The 26,839-nt window shown below is 58.7% G+C and overlaps 1 pseudogene across 1 annotated transcript in view; it reads right to left on the reverse strand.

Annotated features, from left to right (window-relative positions):
* Positions 1 to 26,122, reverse strand: part of LOC140902279 (immunoglobulin superfamily member 1-like) — a 63,042-nt pseudogene extending 36,920 nt beyond the window's left edge. The window contains exons 1-6 of the transcript XR_013634935.1: positions 26,017 to 26,122; positions 25,794 to 25,829; positions 10,766 to 11,050; positions 9,260 to 9,550; positions 2,570 to 2,854; positions 1,067 to 1,357 (exon numbers count right to left, since the gene is read on the reverse strand). The product of XR_013634935.1 is annotated as an immunoglobulin superfamily member 1-like (transcript). The remainder of the gene's footprint in view (positions 1 to 1,066; positions 1,358 to 2,569; positions 2,855 to 9,259; positions 9,551 to 10,765; positions 11,051 to 25,793; positions 25,830 to 26,016) is intronic.
* Positions 26,123 to 26,839: the final 717 nt, after the last annotated feature.

Genomic DNA, 26,839 nt, shown 5'->3' on the forward strand with positions numbered 1-26,839 from the left:
GAGCTCTCCCCAGAGCCGGACCCCTCAGGTGAGGCCATGTCCTGCTGCCCCAGGGGGCTGAGCCTCAGCTTCCCCGATGAAGGGGGCTCCCGGGTGGACAAACTGCCCCCAAGACACCCAGCACCCCAGGACCACGCCAGGGGATGGGGACAATCAGAGCCCCCCACAGCAGGGAACCACCCCAGCTCCCTGTCCCCATAGGACCCCTCTGTCCACCCCCACAGGTACCTCTGCCCTGGTCTGTCTGCTGTGCAGTGAGCCCATCCCTGGGGTATCTTTGCTACTGCCAAACACAGCCAGGCAGAGCGTGTGGAGGGAGGCTGGAACATCACCCGCTGCCCCCCACAGTCGGGTGGTGCCCAGGGCCCTGGGGACCAGGGCGCAGCCAGAGGCAGCAGAACATCTATTGGGGGAGGGTCAGGGGGTCCCCTGAGACCCCAGTGTGGGGAGGGGCAGCAAGAACCAAGGAAATTCTCGGTAATGCTCACTCCTATTGCCAGGGGGATGTTATGTGGCCCAATAATGGGGGGTTATTGCCCCAGGACTCTGGGCCCAATTTCACAGCCCAGTCCCCCACATCCTGTCCCTCCCCTGGGATCCCCCAGCAAATTCCTGGCTGCGACCTGCAGAGCAGGAGGCATAGGGGGAGCTGTGGGTCTGGGGTTGCCCCTCCCCCTGATGTCTCAGCTCCACCCACCCCTGGGCACCACGATCTGTTTCCACAGTAATTGCCCCCCACCCCGGACCCAGGACCCAACCTCCTCTATGGGTTCCAAGAATAGGAGCAACACGGGGGAACTTCCCCCTGGGAAAAGCCCCCTTCTCTGCAGCTCCCCCTGGGGGAAGGGATCCCCCCTCCCTCTGCCCCGAACCGCCGGTGGCTGCTGCTCACCCCCAGCTGGGGAACCCCCAAGTGACTCCATCCCGGCTGCACGCCTGGATGTCCCCTCTGCTGGGCCCAGGGCTCAGGGCAGACCCTGGTTCTGAGCGTCCCATCAGTGCGAAGCCCCGAGGGATCTGGCCGGGTGTGGGGCTGGGAGCGGGGACGTGGAGCCGGGCCCCTCACCTGCTACCACCAGCTGCACGGGGTCGCTGGGCTGCGAGGAGACGAAGGGCTCTGACCAGGGCCGGTAGCTGCAGCTGTAGCTCCCTCCGTGCTGCCGGCCCACGGTGGGGATGCGGAACTCGGCCCCGTCCCCAGCAGGGTCCATGTGTCGCGGCGGGTTCAGGTCTCCAGCCTTGTGCAGGAAGAACCTCACGTCCCGGGGCTGCCCCTGACACTGAATGGTGACGTTTGCCCCTGGGGCGGTGACCCCAGTGGGGCTCAGAGAGATGGAGGGTCGGGGCAAGCTGGGATCTGCGCACAAGAGACAGGCTGTGAGAACAAGACCAGGACACCCACCCAGCCCCGGCCTCCCTGGCAGGCCCCAGCCACAGGCAGATCCAGGGCCCCGGCAGAGATTCTCTCCCAGATCCCAGAGTCCCCCTGACCCAGAATCCCGGCCCTGCAAGCTGGGCTCCCGGCCCCACAGACACCGAGCCACGGCTCCCTACTGCTTGGGATCCTCCTATGCCCGTTTGTGGCCCCTGCCTCGTTCACTGCATCTGGCCTGCCCTGGACACACAGCGATTCACGGGCTTGTCTCCAGGGCCCAGCACGACAGGGCCTGAGCCCCACACAGAAAGGGAGTCACCCTGCCAGCCCCCCGGGGAGGCAGGGAAGCGTCATTATCCCCATTCAACAGAAGGGGAAACTGAGGCACAGTCAGATTCACTTTCCTTCGTGAGCTCCCAGGGGCAGAGACTGTTTCTTCATTCTGTGTTTATGCAGCGCCTGGCACAAAGGGGCCCTGAACATGGCGGGGCCCTACATGCTCCCCCAACACAAGGGATCCAGCACTATTGAGGCCAGCATTTGCAGAGGTCTCCACTAACTGTGGGCATCTCGGTTTCTGGCGCTTGGCCTGAGGTCCCCCAAGATTGAGGCCCTTTTGAAGAACACTTTTGAAAATCATGACATGCTCCCATCACAAAGAGTCTGTGACCGCACCAGGAGCTGGGCCAGATCTCCTGGGTCCCAGCCCAGTACTGTGTCCACCAAGCCACCACTTCCCCTGCAGCCCCTGCCTCATTCAGCTCCAGCCGGGGCACTGCCTGGGGCGGGGCCTGCAGAACAGAGCGGAGGGGATCAGGGGATTAAATAGCGACTCACGGTTCCTACGCACAAGGGAAAGCGTTAAAGTCACCTCCCTGCCCCGAGTCTCTACGATCTGCTGCTCCACGGGGGAGGGATAGCTCATAAGCCTGCTAAACCCAAGGTTACGAGTTCAATCCTTGAGGGGGCCATTTTGGAATCTGGGGCAAAAATTGGGGATTTGGTCCTGCTTTGAGCAGGGGGTTGGACTAGATACCTCCTGAGGTCCCTTCCAACCCTGATATTCTATGATTCTATGACAGGCATCCCGTCAGGGCTCAGGGCAGAGCCTGGCTCTGAGCGACCCATTAGCACCGAGCCGCTGTGAGGGTCTGGCTGGGGCTGGGAATGGGGATGCCGAGCCGGGCCCCTCACCTGTCACCACCAGCTCCACGGGGTCGCTGGAGGACGATGCGGCGGACGGCTTTGATCTGTTCTGATAGGAGCAATTATAGCTCCCGCCGTCCTCCCGGCTCACGTTCCTGATGGGAAACACAGCCTCCAACCCGTCCGGATCCACAGCTGGGAAATGGCGTCCCTCTTTATTCAGCACGAACCGCATGCCCTGGTGCTGCCCCCGACACCAGACGGCCACGGCTCCCCCCAGGGAGACCCCCCCGCTGGGGCTCAGGGAGATGTTGGGTTTGGGGTAGCTGGGCTCTGTAGGGGGAAGCAGACAGGCCGTGAGACGCAGGCCCCGTCACTCAGTCCTGGGACCTGTCCTCACCACGCAGCCTCAGTGGGGGGTCAGACCCGGCAGCCCTGGGGACGGGCTCCTGGATGCCTTTCCACAGGGGCCCAGTTTCCTCTGAGCCCCGGGCTAACAACATAAGACACGGAGCAACCCCAGCCCCTGGGGGCCAGAGCTCTGCTCCCTACCAGGAGACAGGCCAGGCCAGTCTCCAGGGTCCGTTCACTCCCTGGCTTCTCTGCTGGGAGGGCTGGGATCCAGGTTCTCTCCCCAGCTATGGGAAGGGAGTGGGGTGACAGCAGGAGGGATGGGGTCCAGGACTCCGGGGTTCTGTGCACTGCACCACCCCTGACTTGTAGGGGACTGTACAAGTCTCTACTCCACACTGAGGTTTATAACCTTCAGCTCCGCCCGTCACCCCCTAACTCATATGTCGGCTGGGAAAGGCCCCCCCCCGTCCTCTGCAGCTCCCTGGCCGGGCGTCCTCTCTGCTAGGCCCAGGGCTTTAAGCAGAAAGAACTTCATGCCCGGGTACCGACCCTCACAGCGGATGGTGATGCTTCCCCCAAGCCTCACCACCGTGCTGGGCCAGACGGTGGGCGTGAGAAATTCTCGCCCTGCTTTCAACAAGAGACAGGAGTTAAACAAAGGAGACACCCCACCCCTGCCTCCCTCCCGCCCCAGTTCAGTTCATCTGTCACTCAGCCTCTCTGGGAGTCTGTCCCCTACCAGGGATGGCACTGCCTGCCCATGGGGCTTGGGGACAGGGGATTCACCCACACGTAGCTCAGGACCCGGCTGCATGAGAGATCACCTGTCACCCCGGCCCCACCTAAGGCCACCCAGGGAGCCTGACCAGTGGGCCCCCTGCAGCTCTGCCCCCCGCCCCAGGGTTGGAAATAGAGTCTGTGACCGGCGGGAGTCACACAAGACCCACCTTTCCGCAGGCCTTGGGAACGGGGGGCTGTGAGTGCAGGGGAGGGAGCTCTTGGGGGTGGATCTGGGGGGTTCTCCCCACGGCTGCACTGACCGTGAAAGTGTCGGTTTCCCCTGCAGGAACAGAACCAGCATCTGTCGGGGCGGGGGAAGGGGCTGAAACACCGACACAGCGATCACCCCCCCTCTCTCTTCAACCAATGGTGGATCAGTCAGTGGGCCTATGGGGCCTGTGTGTCTAGGGGCCCTGGCCAAGGGGGGCCCCCTGGAGCCAGGGGCGGCTCTACCAATTTTGCCAACCCAAGCAGTCGCTGCCGAATTGCCGCCAAGCCCGGAAGAGCGGTGGAGCTGCCGCCCTCACTCCCACTGGGCCCCTGGCCGGGGTGTGGGGACAGAGCTTCTCCGGTCTTGGGGCCGCAGCTGGGGGGTGTCACGGAGTCCCCAGGCCATGCTCTGGAACTGCTCCCTACGAAGCCAGGCAGGACTCTGGGGAAGTCTCCTCTCTGGGAGCAGCCTGTCTGCAGGACGCTCCCCCGGCTCCACCTTCCTGGGTCTGACCTCAGAGCATTCAGCCTCCTCTGCCCCTCTGTGCTCATCCCCCAGAGAGTCCGCCCAGGTGGGGTCCTCTGGGCTTTGTCCCTTTCGGGGCCAGGAGGGCACCGGATTCCTTTATTCTCCAACCCTTTAACTCTCACCTTGCAGGGAGGAAGGGCCAGGCCCTCAGGTGCCAGGAAACAGGGTGTCAGCCATTCTCTGTGTCCAGACCCCTGCACACACCTGCCCTCTAGGGCTCTGCAAGGATCATACACCCTTATCCCACCACCTAGATACTTAAGAACTGCATAGGGGAAACTGAGGCGCCCCCACACTATTCAGAGGAAACATTAAGAACAGTCCCACTTCGTCACATCTCTTCCCCCTTCGAGACTGAACTGAGTGGGGTCACTTTAGCCGGTGATTTGGGGAACTTCGAAACCACCAACGTTCCCATGGATGCCCCAGCACCTCTCCCCTTCTTTGGTGGGAGTTACACCAGGCCCTTCCAGTTTCACATCCTCCCTTAGGTCGGGGGTGGTCGATAGCACTCGCAGGCCGCATGTGGAAAGGTTTATGTGGCCCGTGCCCTTTGGCCACCCCAAAACCCCAGGGGGTCACACTGGGATTGGGTCTTCTCCCAGCGCTCCAGTCTGGAGGGCTGCAATTTGGGCTCGCTTGGTTAAGAGCCCCCATCTTGACCTGGGCCACATACTGTTTACTTACAGAACTAGCATGGAAACATTCCTCTCTCAACACCCTTGTGTGACGAAGTGGGACTGTTCTTAATGTCTCCTCTGAATAGTGTGGGGGTGCCTCAGTTTCCCCTAGGCAGTTCTTAAGTATCTAGGGGGTGGGATAAGGGTGTATGATCTTTGCAAAGCCCTAGAGGGCACGGTTGTGCAGGGGTCTGGACATGCCGACACCTTGTTTCCTGGCAACTGATGGCCTGGGCCCTTCCCCTCTGCAAGGTGAGAGCTAAAGGGTGGGAGAACAAAGGAATCAGGTGACCTCCTGGCCTGGGAAAGGGACAAAGCCCAGAGGGGGAGGAGGGGCTCGAGGGAGTTTCAGTTTGGGGCTGGCTGGAGACATGGAGTGAAGGGCAGACGTGGTTGGACCCATCTGAGGGATCCAGTTCTCTGCACCTACAAGCTCTGTGCTAGACCATGTTCCTGTCGTCTAATAAACCTTCTGTTTTACTGGCTGGCTGAGAGTCACGTCTGACTGCGGAGTTGGGGGGCAGGACCCTCTGGCTTCCCCAGGAGCCCTGCCTGAGCAGACTCGCTCTGGGAAGCGCACGGAGGGGCAGAGGATGCTGAATGATCCAAGTTCAGACCCAGGAAGGTGGAAGCCGTGTGAACTGTGTGTCCTGCAGACAGGCTGCTCACAGAGAGGAGACTTCCCCAGAGTCCTCCCTGGCTTCATGGGGAGCAGATCCAGAGCATCGCCCAGGGACTCAGTGACACCTTGTCTCCCCAACAAGCTGGCCAAACACAGCCACTTCGTTAGAGGACTGTTTAACTTTCTTAACAGCTTTCACTCCATCTGAGACCTTCTTAAACCTCTCCACGCTGGATCTTTCAACAGGAAAGTCAGTGGATCCATTCACAACAGAAAATTTCTGGCTGTTAAGAACCGAAACTTTCTTGATTCAATCACTTTCACACCCTTCAGTTGCAGTAAGCTGCTTGCAAAGACTCCATGAGGATTCCTTTTCGAGGGGCTTTTCTATGCAACAATTCACCCCTCAAAGAAATTCTGCACTTACCCTCTTCACCTAGGGCTTGCTCTAGAGGAACACTTTCCCGAGCAACAACAGACTTTTCCGGGTCTCACTTACATCCCCTTTCAGGCAAACTGACAGACTTCCTAGATAAAAGGTCAGAAGCATTCTCTTTCCCTTTGCCACACACAAGTTCAGGAATCTTTTCCTTCTTGCAACACGTTTCCACACCCTCAGTAGGTAACACAATCAAATCACCTTCATGCTCTCCTTGTGCCGGCTAGGATCTCACCCTGATTAGACAGAGTTGCTACACCCTTTCCCAACAACACATTAGCAACAGGCAAAATACAAGCACCAGAATTGTCTGGTCTCTGGGATTTTACATAGACACTAACTGGATGCGACCTAGTTACAGGGCCATTCTCCCGAGCAGACACAGACTTAGGACCCTTCCCTTCCTGGGCTTTAGCTGAATCCAGAACCAACTCTGAGACAACTGCAGGACCCTCGACCATCACAGGCTGAAAGGCCCCTTCTGTCTGCTCCACAGACAAAGAAGAGCCGGACACACTTCCTCCTTCACCAGACACACAGCTTGGGATTTCATTCCCCTGGTCCCCGCACACAGGGCTGGTCACAGACAACTGCTTGGAGATCAGGGTAGCTCCCTCCATAGGCAAGTCAATACCCCTGACAGACACAGGCACGTTTCCTTCACTGTCCCAATTCTCCACACAGACATATAGGTTGGGGTCAGGAGTGGGAGCCTGTCCACCTCCCCACCCATCTGGCTGACGGAGTCGATGGCCTTGGGGCCCAGCAAGGGAGCTAGACACCGTGGCTTTTCCGCAGGGTCCCCCTGGTTCAAATCTCAAACCTGCTCAAAGGCAGTGAGGTGGCATCCACATCCCCCCCTCCTTAACCAGGGGCAGCAATTTAGTCTCGAGGTTCCCTGCGGAACTGGCCCCCCGGGGTCTATCCCCACTCACCCCTGGGGGGTCCCCTAGGCCTCTCCGCTCCCCCACCGCCAGTTCATGCTGCTGCTGCTTCTGCAGCTCTTTCTCGGGCTCTCGCTGTCTCTCACAGTCCTCTTGCTCTCTCGGACTCAGCTCCAATCCCGTCCGTCTCCGATCCCCGGGTGGGGAACCCGATCGTGAAGACCCTTGTCTGGTCGGGGACAGGAGTCTTGGGGATGCCTGGCTCCCACTCCAGCTGCTCCCAGATCCTGCTATAGCCCCATTTGGGGTCAGGAATCTGCTCCTTAGAGCGGTCATCCTCCTCCAGCTGCACGATGAACTGTGCTTTGGTGAACTTTCCTATGCTCAACCCTCTCTTTCTGCACAGGGTTACAATGTCCTTCTTAAGAAGACGGTGACAGACCATCACTCCGTTCTTCTCAAGTTGTTGTAGACTCACAGGCCTGGGTGCTCTCAGCTCCCCACAGTTTCCAGGGAGAACCCTCGTGTGCCAGCCCTTCTCGAGGTCACCACCTCTTTGCCAGGGTCAAGCTACAGACTCCTCCGCCCCTGGGACCGTTCGCTGCAGTCCCCCGGGGGACCCTGTTACTGCAAAAGTCCTTCTCTCTCCCAGGGCCAAGCCACAGGCTCCTCCGCCCCTGAGACTGCTCACCTGCTCACCGCAGTCCCCAGGGGGACCCCATTACTGCACAGTCCTTCTCGCTGGTCACACACTCCCAGGGGTTAACCGCCCCCCGAAACCGCTCCTCTCTGAGCCTTCAGCACGCTTGGTCCTCGTCAATCCCCCTTTGTTTTACTGTTCCCCCATCACTTACTGCAGTAAGCGCCGTCCACGGGGTGCAGTACATCCCACCGCTGCCACCAGTTGTCACGGAGTCCCTGGGCGATGCTCTGGAACTGCTCCCCTTGAAGCGAGTAAGGACTCTGGGGCAGTCGCCTTTCTGTGGGCAGCCTGTCTGCAGGACACACAGCTCACCTGGCTTCCACCTTCCTGGGTCTGACCTCGGAGCATTCAGCATCCTCTGCCCCTCCGTGCGCTTCCCACAGTGAGTCCGCTCAGGCGGGGTCCTGGGGAAGCCAGAGGGTCCTGCCCCCCAACTCCGCAGTCAGACGTGACTCTTAGCCGGCCAGTAAAACAGAGGTTTATTAGACGACAGGAACATGGTCTAACACAGAGCTTGTAGGTGCAGAGAACAGGACCCCTCAGATGGGTCCATTTTGGGAGGCAAGTGAGCCAGACAACGTCTGCACTTCACTCCATGTCCCAGCCAGCCCCAAACTGAAACTCTCTCCAGCCCCTCCTCCTCTGGGCTTTGTCCCTTTCCGGGGCCAGGAGGTCACCTGATCCCTTTGTTCTCCAACCCTTTAGCTCTCACCTTGCAGGGGGGAAGGGCCAGGCCATCAGTTGCCAGGAAACAGGGTGTCAGCCATCCTCTGTGTCCAGACCCCTGCACACACCTGTCCTCTAGGGCTCTGCAGTGATCATACACCCTTATCCCACCACCTAGAGACTTAAGACCTGCATAGGGGAAACTGAGGCACTCCCACACTATTCAGAGGAAACATTAAGAACAGTCCTGCTTTGTCACAGGGGGGACAGAAAGTAGGAAATGGACTGCGGGGCTGCAGTGGGGGGATGGTATGGGGCGGGACAATGGGTGGAATAGGGGCAGGGACCGGGGGAAAGGGTAGAGAGGGGTGGGGCCATAGGCAGGGCTGCAGGCTGAGGAGGCGGGACAGGAGAGGGATGGCAGGAGGAAGGGGTGGTGAGGGATCCCCCTTGCTCTGGTCCAGGGCCCCAAGAAACCTTAATCCATCTCGGCCCGTGACTCAGCATCAATCGATTGTTACTGTCAGTCCCGGGGAGGGGGGTTTGTGGCTGGGGACAGTGCCGGCTGGGCAGCCCCTGGGCCCTGACTCCTCTGTGCGTCCCCAGTGCGGGGGCAGCCGGGGGAGCATCCCCTGGGAAAGGCCCCTGCTGTGCAGCTGCCCCTGGGGACAGGGATCCCCCCTCCCTTGGCACCAAATCTCCAGGAGCTGCTGCTCCCCCCTGGCTGGGGAACCCCCCAGTGACACTGTCCCCGCTCCCTGTCCAGGCGAATCCCAGGGCTCTGGGCAGAGCCTGGCTCTGAGCATCCCATCTGGGTGCCGACCTTCTGAGGGTCCGGCTGGGAGCGGGGACGTGGAGCCGGGCCCCTCACCTGCTACCACCAGCTGCACGGGGTGGCTGGGCTGCGAGGAGACGAAGGGCTCTGACCGGGGCCGGTAGCTGCAGCCGTAGCTCCCTCCGTGCTGCCGGCCCACGGTGGGGATGCGGAACTCGGCCCCGTCCCCAGCAGGGTCCATGTGTCGCGGCGGGTTCAGGTCTCCAGCCTTGTGCAGGAAGAACCTCACGTCCCGGCTCTGCCCCCGACACCGGATGGTGACGTCTGCCCCTGGGGCGGTGACCCCAGTGGGGCTCAGAGAGATGGAGGGTCTGGGCAGGCTGGGATCTGCGCACAGGAGACAGGCTGTGAGAGCCAGACCCGGGCACCCACCCAGCCCCAGCCTCCCTGGCAGGGCCCAACCACGGGCAGATCCAGGGCCCTGGGCAGAGATTCTCTCCCAGATCCCAGAGTCCCCCCACCCAGAATCCCGGCCCTGCAAGCTGGGCTCCCGGGAAGACACCGAGCCACGGCTCCCTACTGCTTGGGATCCTCCTGTGCCCGTTTGTGGCCCCTGCCTCGTTCATCTGGCCTGCCCTGGACACACAGTGACTCATGGGCTTGTCTCCGGGGCCCAGCATGACAGGACCTGAGGCCCACACAGAAAGGGAGTCACCCTGCCAGCCCCCCGGGGAGGTAGGGAAGCGTCATTATCCCCATTCAACAGAAGGGGAAACTGAGGCACAGACAGATTCACTTTGTTAGTGAGCTCCCAGGGGCAGGGACCATTTCTTCACTCTGTGTTTATGCAGCGCCTGACACAAAGGGGCCCTGAACATAGCGGGGCCCTACGTACTCCCCCAGCTCTAGGGATCCACCGCTATTGAGGCCAGCATTTGCAGAGGTCTCCACTAACTGTGGGCATCTCGGTTTCTGGCGCTTGGCCTGAGGTCCCCCAAGATTGAGGCCCTTTTGAAGGACACTTTTGAAAATCATGACATGCTCCCATCACACAGAGTCTGTGGCCGCGCCAGGAGCTGGGCCAGATCTCCTGGGTCCCAGCCCAGCACTGTGTCCACCAAGCCACCACTTCCCCTGCAGCCCCTGCCTCATTCAGCTCCGGCCGGGGCACTGCCTGGGGCGGGGCCTGGAGAACAGAGCGGAGGGGATCAGGGGATTAAATAGCGACTCACGGTTCCTACGCACAAGGGACAGCGTTAAAGTCACCTCCCTGTCCCGAGTGTCCAGGGGCTGCTGCTCCACGGGGGAGGGATAGCTCAGTGGTTTGAGCATTAGCCTGCTAAACCCAAGGTTACGAGTTCAATCCTTGAGGGGGCCATTTTGGAATCTGGGGCAAAAATTGGGGATTTGGTCCTACTTTGAGCAGGGGGTTGGACTAGATGACCTCCTGAGGTCCCTTCCAACCCTGATATTCTATGATTCTATGATGGGCATCCCGTCAGGGCTCAGGGCAGAGCCTGGCTCTGAGTGTCCCATCAGCACCGAGCCCCTGTGAGGGTCTGGCTGGGGCTGGGAATGGGAATGCCGAGCCGGGCCCCTCACCTGTCACCACCAGCTCCACGGGGTCGCTGGGGGACGACGCGGCGGCTGACCCCGATCTGCTGTGATAGGAGCAGTTGTATCTCCCCCGGTCCTCCCGGCTCACGTTCCTGATGGGAAACACAGCCTCCAACCCTTTCGGATCCACAGTTTGGAAACGGCGTCCCTCTTTATTCAGCACGAACCGCATGCCCTGGTGCTGCCCCCGACACCAAACGGCAACAGCTCCCCCCAGGGAGACCCCCCCGCTGGGGCTCAGGGAGATGCTGGGTTTGGGGTAGCTGGGCTCTGCAGGGAGAAGCAGACAGGCCATGAGACACAGGCCCCGTCCTCACCACGCGGCCTCCGTGGGGGTCAGACCTGGCAGCCCTGGGGACGGGCTCCTGGATGCCTTTCCACAGGGGCCCAGAGTTTCCTCTGAGCCCTGGGCTAACAACATGAGACACGGAGCAACCTCAGCCCCTGGGGGCCAGAGCTCTGCTCCCTACCAGGAGACAGGCCAGGCCAGTCTCCAGGGTCCGTTCACTCCCTGGCTTCTCTGCTGGGAGGGCTGGGATCCAGGTTCTCTTCCCAGCTCTGGGAAGGGAGTGGGGTGACAGCAGGAGAGATGGGGTCCAGGACTCCTGGGTTCTGTGCACTGCACCACCCCTGACTTGTAGGGGACTGTACAAGTCTCTACTCCACACTGAGGTTTATAACCTTCAGCTCCACCCGTCACCCCCTAACTCATATGTTGGCTGGGAAAGGCCCCCCCTGCTCTGCAGCTCCCCGGCCGGGCATCCTCTCTGCTAGGCCCAGGGCTTTAAGCAGAAAGAACTTCATGCCCGGGTACCGACCCTCACAGCGGATGGTGATGCTTCCCCCAAACCCCACCACCGTGCTGGGCCAGACGGTGGGCGTGAGAAATTCTCGCCCTGCTTTCAACAAGAGACAGGAGTTACACAAGGGAGACACCCCACCCCTGCCTCCCTCCCGCCCCAGTTCAGTTCATCTGTCACTCAGCCTCTCTGGGAGTCTGTCCCCTACCAGGGATGGCACTGCCTGCCCATGGGGCTTGGGGACAGGGGATTCACCCACACGTAGCTCAGGACCCGGCTGCACGAGAGATCACCTGTCCCCCCGGCCCCACCTAAGGCCACCCAGGGAGCCTGACCAGTGGGCCCCCTGCAGCTCTGCCCCCCGCCCCGGAGTCGGAAATAGAGTCTGTGACCGGCGGGAGTCACACAAGACCCAACTTTCCCCAGGCCTTGGGAACGGGGGGCTGTGAGTGCAGGGGAGGGAGCTCTTGGGGGTGGATCTGGAGGTTTCTCCCCACGGCTGCACTGACCGTGAATGTGTCGGTTTCCCCTGCAGGAACAGAACCAGCGTCTGTCGGGCGGGGGAAGGGGCTGAAACACTGACACAGCGATCACCCCCCCTCTCTCTTCAACCAATGGTGGATCGGTCAGTGGGCCTATGGGGCCTGTGTGTCCAGCTTGTTGGGGAGACAAGGTGTCACGGAGTCCCCAGGCCATGCTCTGGAACTGCTCCCCATGAAGCCAGGCAGGACTCTGGGGAAGTCTCCTCTCTGTGAGCAGCCTGTCTGCAGGACACACAGCTCACCCGGCTCCACCTTCCTGGGTCTGACCTCAGAGCATTCAGCCTCCTCTGCCCCTCCGTGCGCTTCCCACAGTGAGTCCGCTCAGGCGGGTCTCCTGCAGGGGCCAGAGGGTCCTGCCCCCCAACTCCGCAGTCAGACGTGACTCTCAGCCAGCCAGTAAAACAGAAGGTTTATTAGACGACAGGAACATGGTCTAACACAGAGCTTGTGGGTGCAGAGAACAGGACCCCTCAGCTGGGTCCATTTTGGGGGGCAGTCAGCCAGACAACCACATCTGCACTTCACTCCATGTCCCCAGCCAGCCCCAAATTGAAACTCCCTCCAGCCCCTCCTCCTTCTCTGGGCTTTGTCCCTTTCCTGGGCCAGGAGGGCACCGGATTCCTTTGTTCTCCAACCCTTTAGATCTCACCTTGCAGGGGGGAAGGGCCAGGCCAGCAGTTGCCAGGAAACAGGGTGTCGGCCATTCTCTGTGTCCAGACCCCTGCACACACCTGCCCTCTAGGGCTCTGCAATGATCACACACCCTTACCCAACCACCTAGATACTTAAGAACTGCCTAGGGGAAACTGAGGCGCCCCCACACCATTCAGAGGAAACATTAAGAACAGTCCCACTTCATCACAGCTCTCCCCCCTTCGAGATCGAACTGAGCGGGGTCACTTTAGCCGGTGACCTGGGGAAGTTCAAAACCACCAACGTTCCCATGGATGCCCCAGCATCTCTCCCATTCCTTGGTAGGAGTTACACCAGGCCCTTCCAGTTTCATGCCCTCCCTTGGGTCGGGGGTGGTCGATAGCACTCGCAGGCCACATGTGGGAAGGTTTATGAGGCCCGTGCCCTTTGACCACCCCAAAATCCCAGGGGGTCAAACTGGGATTGGGTCTTCTCCCAACAAGCTGGCCAAACACAGCCACTTGGTTATAGGACTGTTTAACTTTCTTAACAGCTTTCACTTCATCTGAGACCTTCTCAAAGCTATCGACACTGGATCCTTCAACAGGAAAGTCAGTGGATCCATTCACAACAGAAAATTGATGGCTCTTAGGAACTGAAACTTTCTTGATTAAATCACTTTCACACCCTTCAGCTGCAGTAAACTGCTTGCAAAGGCTCCATGAGGATTCCTTTCCCGAGGGGCTTTTCTATGCAACAATTCACCCCTCCCAGAAATTCTGCTCTTACCCTCTTTACCTAGGGCTTGCTCTAGAGGGACACTTTCCTGAGCAACAACAGACTCTTTCTGGGTCTCCCTTACATCCAGAATTACCTCTGGCCCATCTGGCCTATCTATTACCAGCAGGAGAGTGAGTTTGTGTGTGGGGGGGAGGGGGTGAGAAAACCTGGATTTGTGCTGGAAATGGCCCAACTTGATTATCATACACATTGTAAGGAGAGTGATCACTTTAGATAAGCTATTGCCAGCAGGAGAGTGGGGTGGGAGGAGGTATTGTTTCATGGTCTCTGTGTATATAATGTCTTCTGCAGTTTCCACAGTATGCATCCAATGAAGTGAGCTGTAGCTCACGAAAACTTCTGCTCAGATAAATTGGTTAGTCTCTAAGGTGCCACAAGTACTCCTTTTCTTTTTGCAAATACAGACTAACACGGCTGTTACTCTGAAAAAATGTTCAGGAACGTTTTCCTTCTTGCTACAGGTTTCCGCACCCTCAGTAGGTAACACAATCACATCACCTTCATGCTCTCCTTGTGCCCTGGCTAGGATCTCATCCTGATTAGACAGAGTTGCTACACCCTTTCCCAACAACACATTAGCAACAGGCAAAATACAAGCACCAGAATTGTCTACTCTCTGGGATTTTGCATAGACACTAACTGGATGCGACCTAGTTACAGGGCCATTCTCCCGAGCAGACACAAACTTAGGACCCTTCCCTTCCTGGGCTTTAGCTGAATCCAGAACCAGCTCTGAGACAACTGCACGACCCTCGACCATCACAGGCTGAAAGGCCCCTTCTGTCTGCTCCACAGACAAAGAGCCAGACACACTTTCTTCTTTACCAGACACCGAGCTTGGGATCTCATTCCCCTTGTCCCAGCACACAAGGCTGGTCACAGACAACTGCTTGGAGATCAGGGTGGCTCCCTCCATAGGCAAGTCAATACCCCCGACAGACAAAGGCACGTTTCCTTCCCTGTCCCAATTCTCCACCCAGCTAACAGGTAAGGTCCAGGGACACTCATCTTCCACTCTCCTCCCCTTCCCACCCTGCTGACTAGACACAGCCATCAGCTCACAAGGCTGCCTAGGCTCATCCAAACTTTCCTTAACCAAGCACCTTGCAACTACTAAAAGATCCCCTCTCCTGCCTGTGTCTCCCCCGTCTCAGCTGGGGTCTCAGCTCCCTCTGTGCTCAGCGCTGCCCTTGCTGTCCCAGTGGGGGTAGGCAGCGAGCTCACTGCTTTCCTCACTGCTTCAGAGCCAGCCTGAGCCCCCCCATCGGGCGTGCAAGGGGGGCGGGGAGCATCTCTCTGTCCCACCCAGCCCCAGGGGTCTGGTGTGACAATGTGACGCAGCAGGGATGGGGGAGTGTTGACCTGGGAATGTGCCCTGGGGATGGGAGACCTGAGAGCCTGTCACCTGAGCCGGGAGGGGGAGGGGGAGGTAACACCTCTGCCCAGGAATGTGGACAGAGGCTGCAGGAGGGAGCCTGCTGGGGGGGTTTAGTTTTCAGTTTGGTGCTGGGTGGAGGAACACAGGGAACCCCAGGGCTGGGGTCTAAGCTCCCTGCTCCCCCAGAAGGACTTAGAATCATAGAATCATAGAATCATAGAATATCAGGGTTGGAAGGGACCTCAGGAGGTCATCTAGTCCAACCCCCTGCTCAAAAGCAGGACCAATCCCCAATTAAATCATCCCAGCCAGGGCTTTGTCAAGCCTGACCCAAAAAACTTCCAAGGAAGGAGATTCCATCACCTCCCTAGGTAACGCATTCCAGTGCTTCACCACCCTCCTAGCGAAAAAGTTTTTCCTAATATCCAATCTAAACCTCCCCCACTGCAACTTGAGACCATTACTCCTCGTTCTATCATCTGCTCCCACTGAGAACAGTCTAGAACCATCCTCTCTGGAACCACCTCTGAGGTAGTTGAAAGCAGTTATCAAATCCCCCCTCATTCTTCTCTTCTGCAGGCTAAACAATCCCAGCTCTCTCAGCCTCTCCTCATAACTCATGTGTTCCAGTCCCCTAATCATTTTTGTTGCCCTTCGCTGGACTCTTTCCAATTTATCCACATCCTTCTTGTAGTGTGGGGCCCAAAACTGGACACAGTACTCCAGATGAGGCCTCACCAATGTCGAATAGAGGGGGACGATCACGTCCCTCGATCTGCTCACTATGCCCCTACTTATACATCCCAAAATGCCATTGGCCTTCTTGGCAACAAGGGCACACTGCTGACTCATATCCAGCTTCTCGTCCACTGTCACCCCTAGGTCCTTTTCCGCAGAACTGCTGCCTAGCCATTCGGTCCCTAGTCTGTAGCGGTGCATTGGGTTCTTCCGTCCTAAGTGCAGGACCCTGCACTTATCCTTATTGAACCTCATCAGATTTCTTTTGGCCCAATCCTCCAATTTGCCTAGGTCCCTCTGTATCCTATCCCTGCCCTCCAGCGTATCTACCACTCCTCCCAGTTTAATATCATCCGCAAATTTGCTGAGAGTGCAATCTACTTAATCCTCCAGATCATTTATGAAGATATTGAACAAAACCGGCCCCAGGACCGACCCCTGGGGCACACCACTTGACAACGGCTGCCAACTAGCCATGGAGCCATTGATCACTTCCCGTTGAGCCTGACAATCTAGCCAACTTTCTACCTACCTTATAGTGCATTCATCCAGCCCATACTTCTTTAACTTGCTGACAAGAATACTGGGGGAGACCGGGTCAAAAGCTTTGCTAAAATCAAGGAACAATACGTCCACTGCTTTCCCTTCATCCACAGAACCAGTAATCTCATCATAGAAGGCGATTAGATTAGTCAGGCATGAACTTCCCTTGGTGAATCCATGCTGGCTGTTCCTGATCACTTTCCTCTCATGTAAGTGCTTCAGGATTGATTCTTTGAGGACCTGCTCCATGATTTTTCCAGGGACTGAACTGAGGCTGACTGGTCTGTAGTTCCCAGGATCCTTCTTCCCTTTTTTAAAGATTGGCACTACATTAGCCTTTTTCCAGTCATCCGGGACTTCCCCGGTTCGCCACGAGTTTTCAAAGATAATGGCCAAGCGGATAATGGACTTGACTGAGGGGTCCTGGGTGTACCCACAAGCTCTGTTTTGGACTGTGTTCCTGTTGTCCAATAAACCTTCTGTTTTACTGGCTGGCTGAGAATCTCAGTGAATCCAGAATCCGGAAACCATAGAGAGCTGCCCGGCCTGTGAGTGGCCAGCAGGGAGATGTACGCTAAACGCCTTAAGAGCGACCTGGTGGAGCTGTGCAGGCAGAGGGGGCTGCGCACTGGGAGGTCCACCAAGGAACAGCTGATTGCCCAGTTGGAGGAGAGGGATCGCTTGGATGACCCGATCCCTGTCCCAGAGGGAAGCCGCCCGGTTGACGCAGCGTGGGCACTGGGGCCTCACCAAGCTGAGAGGGGTCAGACTGCTGCCCAGAACATCCTGAGACCCTTCCTACCTAGGCCTGGGGTAGGGGTTGGGGGAAGCCCGGCGAATACCGAGGGCACCCTGACCCCATCAGCCAGAAGGGGATCCTCCCGGCGGAGCTCCCCATCCCTGGAGCAGATGCGGCTGGAATGGGAGAGGGAGATGAAAATGAGGGATCTGGAGGATCATGAAAAACAATGTCAACATGAGCAGGAGAAGGAGCGGGAACATCAGGAGAAGGAGAGGCAACGTAGGCATGAGCAGGAGGAGAAGGAGAAACAGAGACAGCATGAACTGGAGCTGGCCAGGCTGAGGAGCAGTGGGGCCCCAGCTGCGGTGAGTGCGGGGGGACCCAAAACTGCAAGGAGCTTTGATAAGTGCTTCCTGGCCCAGCGGAAGGAGGGAGAGGACATAGATAGCTTCCTGACGGCCTTTGAGAATGCCTGAGAGATGCACAGGGTTGACCCTGCAGACAGGCTCCAGTTTCTCACCCCCTTACTGGACCCCAAAGCCGTGGAGGTGTACAGCCGAATGACAGGGGCGGAGGCAGGGGACTACGAACTGTTCAAACAGGCCTTGCTCCATGAGTTTGGGCTGACCCCCGAGATGTAGCTAGCGAGAGATGTTAAGAGTAACAAGAAGGGTTTCTTCAGGTATGTTGGCAACAAGAAGAAAGCCAAGGAAAGTGTGGGCCCCTTAATGAATGAGGGAGGCAACCTAGCGACAGAGGATGTGGAAAAAGCTAATGTACTCAATGCTTTTTTTGCCTCTGTCTTCACGAACAAGGTCAGCTCCCAGACTGCTGCGCTGGGCATCACAAAATGGGGAAGAGATGGCCAGCCCTCTGTGGAGATAGAGGTGGTTAGGGACTATTTAGAAAAGCTGGATGTGCACAAGTGCATGGGGCCGGACGAGTTGCATCCGAGAATGCTAAAGGAACTGGCGGCTGTGATTGCAGAGCCATTGGCCATTATCTTTGAAAACTTGTGGCGAACGGGGGAAGTCCCGGATGACTGGAAATAGGCTAATGTAGTGCCATCTTTAAAAAAGCGAAGAAGGAGGATCCTGGGATTCTATGTACCGGAGAAGGTTCCGGAGTCAAAGTAAAATGCCTGAGGTCACATACCTACAACTGGTCAACCGAATGCAGGGATATGCCCGCAAGTGGATAGCTGGGGCCCAAGGTAAAGAGGACCTGCTTGACCTAATCGTACTGGAGTAACTGTATGAACAGTGCCCTTCCGACCTGAGGCTGTGGTGGGTGGACAAAAAGCTAGAGAACCCCCAGGACGCAGGGCAGCTGGCCGACGAGTTTTTGAACAGTCAGGGGGTAGCAGAGAGCAGTCCCAAAAGAACAGCCCCCCCCGATGCAGAGAGAGAGTCACCATGGGGCCTCCCAGCGGGGAAATAGGGAGAGCCCCCTCCCAAGGGGAATACCTGGCGTCGGGCCCCTCCGACCACTCGAGGGGACCAACGTGACCTGAGCTGCTATCACTGTGGCCAGAGAGGCCACGTACGGACCCATTGCCCCAGGCTCAGGGACAGACTGAGCAGACCCAACCTACCCAGGCTTAACTGGGCAGGGACCCAGCTGGACGAGGGGCAGACGACCCAGGCAAGGGGGGCTGCCAGTTTACCACCTGCTCAGGAGGGAAGAGTACCCCAGGCCAGCTCCGCCAGAGGGCTGGATGCTCTGCACTCAGGGTGCTCGGTTTACAGGGTGGGCGCGGGGCTGTCCCTCCGGAGAGAGTGCCTTGTTCCCCTGGAGGTGGATGGGAGGAAGGTCAATGGATACTGGGATACGGGCGTGGAGGTGACGCTGGCCCGGCCCGAGGTGGTGACCCCAGATCGGGTGGGGTCCAACACCTACCTGACCCTGACGGGGGTGGGTGGGACCCCATTTAAGGTGCCCGTGGCAAGGTACACCTGAAATGGGGGGCCAAGGAGGGCCCCAAGGATGTGGGGGTACATCCATTTGCCCACTGAGGTTTTGATGGGGGGAGACCTAGAGGACTGGCCAAGCAAGCCCCAGACCGCCCTGGTTGTGACCCGTAGCCAGAGCTGGCGAGGGGCACTGCACCCTGACCTTGGGGAGGGTACCACACCGGAGGCACAGGACCCTACCCTGGTTTGGAGGGAGCACCGAGGGGCACGGCTCAGAGAGGCGGAGGCCTCAGACCCGGCCAATGAGAGGGAACCGGTCCCCATCCCTTCCCCAGCCGCTGAGTTCAAGGGCAAGTTGATGAAAGATCCCTCCTTGTGGAAGCTCAGGGACCTGGCCGACCTCAGTGTGCTACGGACTATGAGGAGAGGCTGCCAGGAGAGGTTCCTGTGGGAGAAGGGGTTCCTGTACCGAGAATGGGCTACACAAGGGAAATAGAGTCCTGTGAGATCAGGAGGCAGCTGGTGGTCCCCCAGAAGTATCGCCGCAAGCTACTGTACCTGGCCCATGACATCCCCCTCGCAGGGCACCAGGGAATCCGGCGCACCCGGCAGAGTTTGCTACAGAACTTTTACTGGCCGGGGTCTTTCCCACAGTCCGGCAGAATTGCCGATCCTGTGACCCCTGTCAGAGGGTGGGGAAGGCCCGGCACAACGGGAAAGCGGCTTTGAGACCTTTGCCCATCATAGAGGAACGTTTCCAGAAGGTGGCCATGGACATCGTGGGGCCTTTCAGCAGGACGACCCGGTCGGGGAAGAAATACATTCTGGTGGTGGTAGATTTCACCACCCGCTACCCCGAGGCCGTGCCCTTAGCTTCCACTGAAGCAGACACCGTGGCCGATGCGCTCCTGACCATTTTCAGCCGAGTGCGGTTCCCCAAGGAAGTCTTGACAGACCAAGGCTCCAACTTCATGTCGGCCCTGCTCCGGTGCTTGTGGGAGAAATGTGGGGTCCGGCATGACTGGGCCTCAGCTTATCACCCCCAGTCCAATGGGCTGGTGGAGAGGTTCAACGGGACACTAAAGATGATGCTGAAAACCTTTATGAACCAGCAACCGCAGGATTGGGACAAGTACTTACCTCACCTGCTGTTCGCGTACAGGGAGGTGCCCCAGGAGTCTACCGGATTTTCGCCTTTCGAACTGTTATATGGAAGGAGGGTGAGGGGCCCCCTGGACCTGATGAGAGACGAGTGGGAGGGGAAGGCCGCTTCCGATGGAGAGTCAGTGGTGGAGTATGTCCTGATCTTCCGAGACAGACTGGACGAACTCATGGGCCTGGCCAGGGAGAATCTGGCCAGAGCCCAGAGGAAGCAGAAGGTCTGGTATGACCACACGGCGCGGGCCCGTGCCTACGCCACCAGGGATCAGGTGACGGTTCTCATCCCCGTGAGAAAGAACAGACTACAGGCCACCTGGGAGGGCCCTTTCAAGATTGTCAAGCAGCTAAACGAGGTAAACTTTGTGGTGGAGCTGTCGAACCGGGCGCACCACTGCCGGGTGTACCATGTGAATATGATGAAGCCATATTATGCCAGGGGGAATGTGGTGTTGGCTGTGTGTTGGCAGTGGGAGGAGCAGGGAGATTACCCTTTAGTAGATCTATTGCCTGGGACCAGAGCTGGTTCCCCCCTGGAAACAATTCCCCTCTCGGATCAGCTGACCCCTGGCCAGCAAGCTGAGGTCAGGGGGGTGCTGCATCCATACCGACAGCTGTTTTCCAACCAGCCTGGATGCACTAATCTGACTGTCCACCGGGTGCAGACAGGGTCGCACCTGCCGATAAGATGCTCCCCCTTCCGAGTCACAGGGAAAACTGCTCAGGACCTGGAAAGAGAGGTCAGGGATATGCTGGCTTTGGGGATGATCCAGCCATCTGCCAGCCCTTGGGCCTCACTGGTGGTGCTGGTCCCCAAAAAGGACGGGTAGGTCCGGTTCTGTGTGGACTATCGGAAGCTCAGTGCCATCACTGTGTCTGATGCCTACCCCATGCCCAGGCCGGACGAGCTCCTAGACAAGCTGGGAGGAGCTCGATACCTTACCACCATGGACCTTACAAAGGGCTACTGGCAAGTGCCGCTGGATGCAGATGCCCGGCTGAAATCGGCCTTTATCACCCCTCTGGGGCTCTATGAGTTCCTGACCCTGCCTTTCGGCCTCAAGGGAGCGCCGGCCACCTTCCAGCGCCTGGTGGACCAGCTCCTGAGGGGGATGGAGAGTTTTGCCGTGGCGTATATTGATGACATCTGTGTCTTTAGCCAGACCTGGGAGGACCATGTGTCCCAGGTTAGATAAGTGCTGGACCGACTCCAGGGGGCTGGGCTGACTGTAAAAGTGGAGAAGTGCAAGGTGGGGATGGTGGAAGTATCTTACCTGGGCCATCGGGTGGGGAGCGGCCGCCTAAAGCCGGAACCAGCAAAGGTGGAGGTGATCAGAGACTGGCCCGCTCCCCACACCAAAAAGCAGGTCCAAGCCTTTATTGAGTTGGCAGGATACTACTGAAGGTTTGTGCCACCCCCATCACTGAGCTATGCAAGAAGGGGAAGCCAGACAAGGTGGTCTGGACCGAGCAGTGCCAGGAGGCTTTCCGGGCGCTGAAGGAGGCTCTGCTCAGTGGCCCAGTTCTGGCAAACCCAGACTGTGACAAGCCCTTTGTGGTGTTCACCGATGCCTCAGACACGGGACTGGGGGCGGTGTTAATGCAGGAGGATGAAAAGGGGGAGAGACACCCCATCGTGTACCTGAGCAAGAAGTTGCTACCCCGGGAGCAACACTACGCGGCCATCGAGAAGGAGTGCCTGGCCATGGTGTGGGTCCTCAAGAAACTAGAGCCCTATCTCTTCGGGCGACACTTCACCGTCTACACCGACCACTCTCCCCTGACCTGGCTGCACCAGATGAAAGGAGCCAACGCCAAGCTCCTGAGGTGGAGCCTGCTCCTGCAGGATTAGGATATGGACGTGGTCCACGTGAAGGGAAGTGCCAACCTGATAGCGGATGCGCTGTCCCGGAGAGGGGGCCCTGAACTTCCCAAGGTCACTGGTCACAGTGACCCACCTCAGTTCAGTCTGGAATGGGGGAGAGATGTGAGGATGTGACGCAGCAGGGATGGGGGGAGTGTTGACCTGGGAATGTGCCCTGGGGATGGGAGACCTGAGAGCCTGTCACCTGAGCCAGGAGGGGGAGGGGGAGGTAACACCTCTGCCCAGGAATGTGAACAGAGGCTGCAGCAGGGAGCCTGCTGGGGGGGTTTAGTTTTCAGTTTGGGGCTGGGTGGAGGAACACAGGGAACCCCAGGGCTGGGGTCTAAGCTCCCTGCTCCCCCAGAAGGACTTGACTGAGGGGTCCTGGGTGTACCCACAAGCTCTGTTGTGGACTGTGTTCCTGTTGTCCAATAAACCTTCCGCTTTACTGGCTGGCTGAGAGTCTCAGTGAATCCCAGGAAGAGGGGTGCAGCGCCTGGACTCCCCCACACTCCATGACAACTGGTTACAGGCCTAGCCGCTCCTCCCTGCTGCCAGCCAGGTCATTTGCATTTTCACTGACCATTTCCCTCTCCACCAATTGGTTCCCTGGATTCAAATTCAAACCCTCGGCAGTTACAGGAGCAGGGCCTGGATCCTGTTCCAAAGAGACACAGTCCCCCCACAACAGGGTCTCGCAGCTGGTATCCTGGAGCACCACAACGACCAGCCAGCCCCACCCCTCCTGGGTCTGCACAGGGATCTGGGCCATAGGCAGGGTGAGGGGCTTCGTCCCTGGGACCCTCACCCAGCTCACACAGCCCCTCAGCATCTGAGGCTGCACCACCCAGGGCCTGACTCCAGGTCCCTCTGACCCAGGGTCTCGCCACCCCAGGAATGTCTCCCCATTGACCATCACCTTCTGCTCCCACTGGGGGTCCCAGGGGCCTGGCCCCAGGAAACTCCATCACAGACATATAGGTTGGGGTCAGGAGTGGGAGCCTGTCCACCTCCCCACTAATCTGGCTGACGGAGTCGATGGCCTTGAGACCCAACAAGGGAGCTAGACACCAGGGCTTTTCCGCAGGGTCCCCCTCATTCAAATCTCCAGCCTGCTCAAAGGCAGTGAGGTGGCATCCACATCCCCACGTCCTTATCCAGGGGCAGCAATTTAGTCTCGAGGTTCCCTGTGGAACTGGCCCCCCGGGGTCTATCCCCACTCACCCCTGGGGGGTCCCCTAGGCCTCTCCACTCCCCCACCGCCAGTTCATGCTGCTGCTGCTTCTGCAGCTCTTTCTCGGGCACTCGCTGTCTCTCACAGTCCTCTTGCTCTCTCGGACTCAGCTCCAATCCCGTCCGTCTCTGATCCCCCGATGGGGAACCCGATCGTGAAGACCCTCATCTGGTCCGGGACAGGAGTCTTGGGGATGCCTGGCTCCCACTCCAGCTGCTCCCAGATCCTGCTATAGCCCCATTTGGGGTCAGAAATCTGTTCCTTAGAGCGGTCATCCTCCTCCAGCTGCACGATTAACTATGCTTTGGTGAACTTTCCAATGCTCAACCCTTTCTTTTTGCACAGGATTATAATGTCCTTCTTAAGGAGACGGTGACAGGCCATCACTCCGCTCTTCCCAAGTTGTTGTGGACTCACAGGCCCGGGTGCTCTCAGCTCCCCACGGTCTCCAGGGAGAACCCCTAGTGTGCCAGCCCTTCTCGAGGTCACCACCTCTTTGCCAGGGTCGAGCTGCAGACTCCTGCACCCCTGGGACCACCCGCTGCAGACCCCCGGGGGACCCTGTTACTGCAAAAGTTCTTCTCGCTGGTCACACACTCCCAGGGGTTAACCGCCCCCTGAAACCGTCTCTCTCTGAATCTTTAGCACGCCTGGTCCCCGTCAATCCCCCTTCGTTTTACTGCTCCGCAATCACTTACTGCAGGAAGTGCCATCCATGGGGTGCAGTAGATCCCACTGCTACCACCAGTTGTCACGGAGTCCCTGGGTGAAGATCTGGAACTGCTCCCTATGAAGCCAGGCAGGACTCTGGGGAAGTCACCTTTCTGTGAGCAGCTTGTCTGCAGGACACACAGCTCACACAGCTTTCACCTTCCTGGGTCTGACCTCGGAGCATTCAGCATCCTCTGCCCCTCCGTGCGCTTCCCACAGCGAGTCTACTCAGGCGGGGTCCTGGGGAAGCCAGAGGGTCCTGCACCCCAACTCCGCAGTCAGACGTGACTCTCAGCCAGCCAGTAAAACAGAGGTTTATTAAACGACAGGAACATGGTCTAAAACAGAGCTTGTAGGTGCAGAGAACGGGACACCTGAGCTGGGTCCATTTTGGGGGGCAGTGAGCCAGACAACCACGTCTGCCCTTCACTCCATGTCCCAGCCAGCCCAAACTGAAATTCCCTCCAGCCCCTCCTCCTCTGGGCTTTGTCCCTTTCCAGGGTCAGGAGGTCACCTGATTCCTTTGTTCTCCAACCCTTTAGCTCTCACCTTGCAGGGGGGAAGGGCCCAGGCCCTCAGTTGCCAGGAAACAGGGGATTGGCCATTTTCTGTGTCCAGACCTCTGCACACACCTGCCCTCTAGGGCTCTGCAATGATCACACACCCTTACCCCACCACCTAGATACTTAGGAACTGCACAGGGGAAACTGAGGCACCCCCACACTATTCAGACGACCCATTAAGAACAGTCCCCGTTCATCACAGCTAGTCTCCAGGGTCCATTCACTCCCTGGCTTCTCTGCTGGGAGGGCTGGGAGCCAGGTTCTCTCCCCAGCTCTGGGAAGGGAGTGGGGTGACAGCAGGAGCGACGGGGTCCAGGATTCCTGGGTTCTGTGCACTGCACCACCCCTGACTTGTAGGGGACTGTACAAGTCTCTACTACACACTGAGGTTTATAACCTTCAGCTCTGCCCGTCACCCCCTAACTGATATGTCGGCTGGGAAAGGCCCCCCCTGCTCTGCAGCACCCCGGCCGGGCGTCCTCTCTGCTAGGCCCAGGGCTTTACGCAGAAAGAACTTTATGCCCGGGTACCAACCCTCACAGCGGATGGTGATGCTTCCCCCAAGAGCCACCACCGTGCTGGGCCAGACGGTGGGCGTGAGAAATTCTCGCCCTGCTTTCAACAAGAGACAGGAGTTAAACAAGGGAGACACCCCACCCCTGCCTCCCGCCGACCCCAGTTCAGTTCATCTGTCACTCAGCCTCTCTAGGAGTCTGTCCCCTACCAGGGATGGCACTGCCTGCCCATGGGGCTTTGGGGACAGGGGATTCACCCATACATAGCTCTGGACCCGGCTGCATGATAGATCACCTTTCCCCACGGCCCCACCTAAGGCCAGTCTGGGAGTCTGACTAGTGGCCCCCTGCAGCTCTGCCCCCCGCTTCGGGGTCGGAAATAGAGTCTGTGACCGGCAGGAGTCACACAAGACCCACCTTCCCCCAGGCCTTGGGAACAGGGGGCTGTGAGTGCAGGGTAGGAAGCGGTTGGGGGTGGATCTCGGGGCAGGGGTGGATCTGGGGGGTTCTCCCCCATGGCTGCTCTGACCGGAAACCTTTCGGTTCCCTGAGGGGATCTAGAGCCCACGGACAGGCCCTTTTAGCGTTTGTATGAGCTGAAATAAATCCACATGTCCCTCCCGCCGATCCTCACAGCCTGGGTGGGGCAGAACTTTGAACCAGTGAACGGTTAAAATCCTGGCTTCTTTGTCAGAGCCTGGGAGCCAGATTCGGCTCCTAGTAACTCCATGGGGTCGGGAGAACTGTGACAGGTCTTCACAGGGCGAGTTTGGGTTGTGTTTTGGGGAAGGTTCAGGGCTCGATTCCTCTTTTCCCCACCCTACGCATTCCCTCCCCCATCCTTGATGTTACCACAGACCTCCCCACAGGTTACTCACCTCCCCTCGCCCCACTGTGCCCCGCCAGCCAGCAGCCTGGAGAGAAAAGTGGTATTAAGGGGTCACATCCCAGAGCAACTGGATCCTACACTCTGGTCTCAGATCCCCCCTGCCCCCCATGGCCACACGCCCTGGTCTAAGATCCCCACCATGGCCACACGCCCTGGTCTCAGATCCCCCCGGCCCCGCATGGCCACACGCCCTGGCTGTCTCCGATACTTACTGAGGAGGATAATGGTGAGAGCAGACGCCATGATGGGGCAGTGGGGGGCCCCCCAGTGCTGCCACCAACACCCCAGTGTCCAGCTCCACCCAGCCTGAGGCCCGAGTGCTAGAGGAATGAGGAACTGCGCCGGGGGCTGCAGCCCCAGGAACCCCGTGATGCGCTCGGCCCCTTTCTTCCCCATCAGCTGGTTTCTCTGCAATCTCCAGCCCAAATCTACCACGGTCAGAGCAAAGCCTGCTCCCTGCAACGCCCAGCAAACCACATCCCCTCCTGCAGCTGGGCTCCCAGCCCCACAGACACCGCGCCTCAGCTCCCTCGTTCTTGGGACCCTATATCCTGAGATCCCCCAAGACTGGGGCCACCCCACAAGGAAGGACACTTTTGAAAACTGCGACGAACTCCCATCACACAGAGTCCAGTCTCTAAGGTCCATTCATTCACTGGGTTCTTTGCTGGGAGGGCTGGGAGCCAACCCTCACAGCGGATGGTGACGCTTCCCCCGAGAGCCACCACCCTGCTGGGGCTCACCCAGATGGTGGGTTTGAGAAATTCTCACCCTGCTATCGACAAGAGACAGGAGTTAAACAGGGGAGACACAGCCCCCCGCTTCCCCTACACCCCAATTCAGTCCATCCCTCGTTCAGCCTCTCTGGGAGTCTGTCCCCTACCCGGTTGGCCCTGCCTGCCCATGGGGCTCGGGCGCAGGGGGTTCACCCATACGTAACTCAGGACCCGGCTGCATGGGAGATCACCTGCTGTGCCTCACCCCACCTGAGGCCAGCCAGGGAGCCTGACCAGTTGGCCCCTTGCAGCTCTGCCC

Source organism: Lepidochelys kempii, chromosome 23 (assembly GCF_965140285.1).
Source record: "Lepidochelys kempii isolate rLepKem1 chromosome 23, rLepKem1.hap1, whole genome shotgun sequence".
NCBI classification, from domain to species: Eukaryota; Metazoa; Chordata; order Testudines; family Cheloniidae; genus Lepidochelys; species Lepidochelys kempii.